Raw genomic sequence first — 6,000 nt, 5'->3', positions numbered from 1 at the left:
ATTCTCTTTGCAGAGAATTTTGAAATGTTTGGGGTTTTTTCCACATTGGAGTGAAATTAAATTTCAAAATATCGCAATATCACACAGAATGGAATGAACTTTCTACACCCAGCTCTCTTTATCCCCATTTTAATAAATCAATAGATGCATAGATTTTAAGACCAGAAGGGACCACTGGGCTTATTTAGTCTGACCTGCTGCATAATACAGGCCTTAGAACTTCACCCAGTAATTTCTGCATTGGGCCAACTAAATTGTGGTTGAATGAGAGTGGATCTTTTAGAAAGGCATCTAAACTTGATTTTAAAGACGCCAAATAATGGATAACCCACCACATCCCTTGGGAAGCTGTTGCAATGGTTAATTCTCCTCTAATATCTGAAATCTTCTCCCTATGTAGCTTATAGGCCGTGATCAAGTAACCTCTTCACCTTATCTCTGATCAGCTAAATAGACTGAACTTCCTAAATCTCTCACTGTCTCCTTTGCTTTAATGACCTTTGACAATGTGTACAGCCTAACTTCCATCTTTTACTGGGGACTGTCTCATTACTACTCTAGATTCTGTACCTGCTTCTTCACTTTTCTTTCTTCTCTCACCTATTGGCTTTTCTGCCATCTCGACTTCATATCTACAGACATACTTTCTGCTGTTCCGGTCCCATTTTTTGAAAGGCTTGTCTCTAGGGCTACTAAGCTGATATCTTCACTAAAACTAATTAAACATTTTTAGGAGGGTGGGGGAATCTTTCTTTTTGCATAATGAATAGTATGATTTTTTTCCCCTTAAAAAAAGAGAATTTAGTGCTGCTTCCTGAAGCTGTGGTCCTCTCCCTCCTCAGAACAGGCCCTATGCAGACTATTAGCTGGGCAAGCTTTGTCCATGTTGCCCTACCAATATCCCTCAGACTTGCTCTTGCTAGTCCTTCTGTAGGGATGGGAGTGTAGATCAGACTCCATGGCCAGAGTAGTCCTTGGCTGCTATACTGACAATGCTGGGAAAAGCACCAGCCCTGGTGGGGTATTGGAGGAGGTGGGTATTTGTGAAATGGGAACCAGGTTGTGATTGCCATAACAATTCACATCATTTCAAATTTTAAGGACAGTTAAAAGCCTTTGTATCCCATATGTATGTGTAAGTGGCTGGTCAGCGTGTATGCTACATATCCTCCTCTGGACCTTATCCACAGAGGATAAGAGTCTGCTACAGTTGTCACTTAAGGGATATAGGTCTGGAGGATCATGTGCTTATTTCTGGATGTCCCGGGATCAACTCCTGGTGATGACCAATATAATGGCTATTATACATGCTCTATTAAAACAGATCCTAAACCTACCATCGTGCTTTTTCACTGTACCTCTTAAGAACTGTGCTGGGGAAAGATACTTGGATTTTTGAAGGAGGGAACGTATTCTAGAGGCTTATTATCTTTGTGTGTGAAGATGTCCTACTTGTGTTTTCTCTAACCATATTGCTGCCTGGTCTGTATAGTCCATAGCAATAGGAACTGCTTGGAAATGTTCCAAAGAGGCCAAACACTGGTTCTTAGCGAGTTCACGTTAAAAAAACAACTTTGCACTGCTGCTTGTGCTGGATCTATTCTGTGACCAGGGGACTTGAGTCTCCAATCTGATTCCTCTAGTACAGTGGTTCTCAGCCCATGGCCCATGGGCTGCTTGCAGCTCAATCAGCACACAGCTGTGTCCCATGTGACATCCCCAGAGCCGTACGGGTAGTAATGGGTGCAGCCCATATAAAATATTGTGGGCCGCATATGCAGCCCACAATGGTAAATAGGTTGAGAACCACTGCTCCAGCATCTTCCACTAGTGCTAATTCACTCTCTTCCCCCCATGTTAGCATTTTAACAAACTGTAGCCAATTGAATATCTCAGAATCCAAGTAGCCACCACAAGCGTGACTCTGGATTGATTACATAGCTCAAATCAGTTCCAGATCTCTATTCTTCTTGGAGAAAGTGACATCAATGGAGCCCCTACTCTGAATGATATAGCCACGTGCTCCCTCTGGGGCTATCTGCTGTGCAAGACCTTCATATTTGGCTCCAGGATCACTTGTAGGTGAGTCTGAGCGGTTTAGTGCATTAATTCATTTTTTTCTCTTAATACCAAATTTATAACACCTTCCATTTAAGATCTCAATCTAATCTTTGCTGGCAGGCAAGGTGCAAGGTTGGAATGAAGTAAAATGCATACAAAGCAGCTGAACTCCCTCCTCCCTTTAGAATCAATCTCCTATCTGGTAGGTAATGGAAACGTAAAGCCTACCTGCCTTTCTCTTTCTTCCTCTCTCAGCTCAGATCTAAACAGTAACTGCCATAAAGCATTAGACTAGAATATGAATCCTGTGTAAAAGATGAAGGGGGAATGATATATTTTTAAGAGGGATCTTAGTGGCTCCTAACTTAAAAGCATCAGTGTAAATTCCTTGCAAGTAATGTGCTCTTAATTATTCATTTTACTTGGCATTGCTTAAAGAGCCAAGTAACAGCTTCTGTCTCTTTATATTTAGTCTATTATTGTTTGAAAAAGGACAGGGGGAGGCCAGAGTGGTGCAGAAATGATATTCACTCTTATATATATATGACCAACAGCCAGTGTAAAGGGGAATAAAATCACCAGCAGCTGAGAGACAATGACATTTTTATAGACCTCCTGGCTAATCTGCGGTGCCTGAAAGCTTGACAGGTATTTGGCTTAGTCTCCTGTGCTTTCAATGACATTCCTCTGCAGACTAACTGCTGACAGTTTGGTCTGGCAGCAGGACTGACAGTCTTTCTATGCACAATGGCCAAATAGCAGCCATCTGTTTAGAAGGCGTCATTGTTTTTTATTTATACCGCACTGGAGGACGAGTGGTGCGAAAGACTGGGGCTAGTTCAGTTGCAGGTGGGGACCTTTCTGCTGAAACATTTAGAGCCTTATGTGCAATGTTCATCTGGATGGGCTTCTAAAAGTTGGTTAATATAAAGGAAACTAAAGTAGCGCTGGCTGGATTGGAAGGAGGAGGAGAGCTTGTTTGGAGGAAGCAAGAATATTTCAGTGTACTGTCTGCCTTTCAGATCAGACCACCCCGTTAGCACAAAATATCAATGCTACCGGTCTAACAAAACACTCTTCTCTTCATAAATTGAGCAGCAGAGCCCCAGACGGTGCAGTGGAGGTTCACTTCATCTCAGGAGCACTTCCTGCAGGCTTCTCCATTCTTTACCAAGTCCCTCTAGCGTATCACAATGTCATAGGAAACGGTAGCTAATGTCTCAATGGGTCTGGCTGTTTGCTGTAATCATTTGGACCCTGATCCAGTAAAGCACTTAGGGAAGTGTTTATCTTAAAGCAGGGGAATAGTCCCATTGACTTCTGAGTACTTGAAGTTAAGCCCATACTAAGCGCTTTGCTTAGTGGGCCCTGAGAGGTGAGCAGGGCCTTGCTGAACAGTCTTTTAATAGGGTTTTCATGCTACACCCCTAATCTCTGGAGGGAGAGAATACTGTGGGAAAGCCTCCATAAAGGGGCATGTCTGAGGTTTGTGTCAGTTCTTATTCTCTCTACATTGTCCATCTCTGTTAGAGATACAAGCCATTCCCATGTGTCGGGAAGCAAACCCAAAGCAGCTGTGGACGGTCTCCAGATTGCACTGAATGTGTGCAAGCCATGCTATTCAGCTGTGATCTGTGTTCTGCCGTTTATCAGAATTTATTACAATTGTTTATCAAGCGTTGTCACAGTGCTCAGCACTGGACAGAGAGGGAAAAGTTTAGTCCCTCAGTTACCTCCATGCTTTCTTTCATACAGACTCCTACGCATGGTACAGCCTCACCGAGTTCATCCATAAGTCCCCCAGACCATCTTAACAACCCTCTTCTGCCATGCTGCTTACTATGAATCGAGTTGAGTTGTATACAAATTTCTGTCTACTCATCTGGCTTTTGCTCTGCGATGGCCTGTGCTCCCAGGACATCTTTCTTGGGCATTTTGGAAAGTGCCAAGTTAAATGTGCTCCCATAAATAAACACAGCTATTCAACTAAGGAGTTTCTCACAATCTAAACGATGCAGATGACACAGCTCAGTTACAGATACATGGATTGAAGGTACAGCTGGTTGGGAAATGTGTTGTTTTGTTTTTTTCTTCCCATAAAAAAATTGAACAAACATTTTTTTTAAAAAATCATATTATTTGGGGAAAAATGCAATTTTTTTGAGTTTTGTCGCCACACCAAAAAACAAAGTATTTTAGTTTCTTGGCAATGGGTGAGTCAAATTTTTCAAGCATTTTTTTGGCAAACAAAACTGAAAAATATTGACTGTTTGGGCAAGAGTTTTGGTTTTTTTATTTAAAATTTTCACTCAGCAGGCTAAAATCGTTCACTGTTTGTTGTGAAAGCTGAACCTTTTTTTTTGTTTGTTTTCAGATTTTCAATAAAAAGCCTGAAAAATGTCATCAAGATGGACATTTGCATTGTGATGAAAAAATCATTAGTTTGGGAAAAAAGTTTCAAATGAAAATTTTCAACCAGCCCGTTGCCAATTCAGCCTGAGTTTCATGTCATTGCCCCTTTAAATCCTAATTTGGCTCTAGGTTCATCCAAATGGTGGCCCTGGCTCAGGGAATAGTTGGTGTTGGGCAAACGTTTCCTGAGTCTGGATTGTATAAAACCATCCCAATCAACCAGGCAAGTTCTGTCCAATTTCAGGTTTCAAGCCGGAACTTCTGATGTAGCTTTCAGAAGTAGTGCCAAGCAATTTAATACTGACACTATTTTTGGTAGCCAGCACTTGGGAGGTCTTAATAGTCACACTTAGTATTCAGTATGGGGGAGCCTTGCAAATGGCAGCTCTGTTTACTAACTGCAAAACCAAGAGAAGGTGTGAAAGCAATACTACGGGCCAACAGGCTGGAGTGCTTTGCAGAAAGATACCAGTGTATAGGCATGTGGAGATGTGTTGATGGTATCAATCTTTGGAGAGAGTCCAAGACAAAGGGGGAAATGATTTATCCCATTTGCAAGATAAATGTGCTGGTCAATAAATGCTACCACTGTGGTGTACTTAACTATACTAAATGGTTGCAAACTTGGTTGCTTCTATGGGATGAATGCATGACACACACCAGCCGCCCCTTGCATCCCACCATTCCCCCAGTCCCCCCATGTTCCCTTTGTGCCACCTTCCCATCCCCAGCATTCCAGCAGGGCTTGTGATGGGGCCTGTGTAGGGTAGCCTATGGCATTGCCTGCATGGGGTAAACTCTCCCTGCCAGCTCAGGGGCTTTTAGAGCTGCCTGCACAGCAGCATGACAGGTACATAGGAGGAAGGAGATTCCCTCTCTCACACCAATGGTGGAGGAAAGTGATGCTGTGTTATAGGAAGAAAAGCATTCCTCTCCATTTTTGGGTCTGTCCCTGGAAAGTCGTGGCCAGGAAGAAGTATAATGACTGAAGGGAGAGGCCTGATGTTGCTGCAGTTCCTGCATAAGGAAGGGTTGCCGTTGTTGGCTGTATTGTGCTTTGCCCCACAATTCCTGTGAACTATGAGCACCCCTGCACCACAAGCAGTCACTCTTGGTTTTTCTTTGCATGCTGCCTCATGGGCAGACCCCGTCCCACACGTGTCTCCAATATTGCTTGAGCAGCAAAAGGATGCTCTTCACTAGGGAAGCTGATCTTATTGTTATGTTGCAGTTCCAAGAGAATGCAGTGTCTAGATCAGGGATCGGCAACCTTTGGCCTGTGGCCGCCCAGGGAAAGCTGCTGGTAGGCCAGGATGGTTTGTTTACCTGCAGTGTCCGCAGGTTCAGCCAATTGCAGCTCCCACTGGCTGTGGTTCGCCGTCCCAGGCCAAAGAGGGCTGCAGGAAGCGGCGCGGGCTGAGGGATGTGCTGGCCGCTGCTTCCCGCAGCCCTCATTGGCCTGGGACGGTGAACCACAGCCAGTGGGAGCTGCGACTGGCCGAATCTGAGGATGCTGCAGGTAAACAA

The sequence above is a fragment of the Dermochelys coriacea genome, chromosome 14 (assembly GCF_009764565.3).
Source record: "Dermochelys coriacea isolate rDerCor1 chromosome 14, rDerCor1.pri.v4, whole genome shotgun sequence".
NCBI lineage: Eukaryota > Metazoa > Chordata > Testudines > Dermochelyidae > Dermochelys > Dermochelys coriacea.
This window is presented reverse-complemented; position numbering follows the sequence as displayed.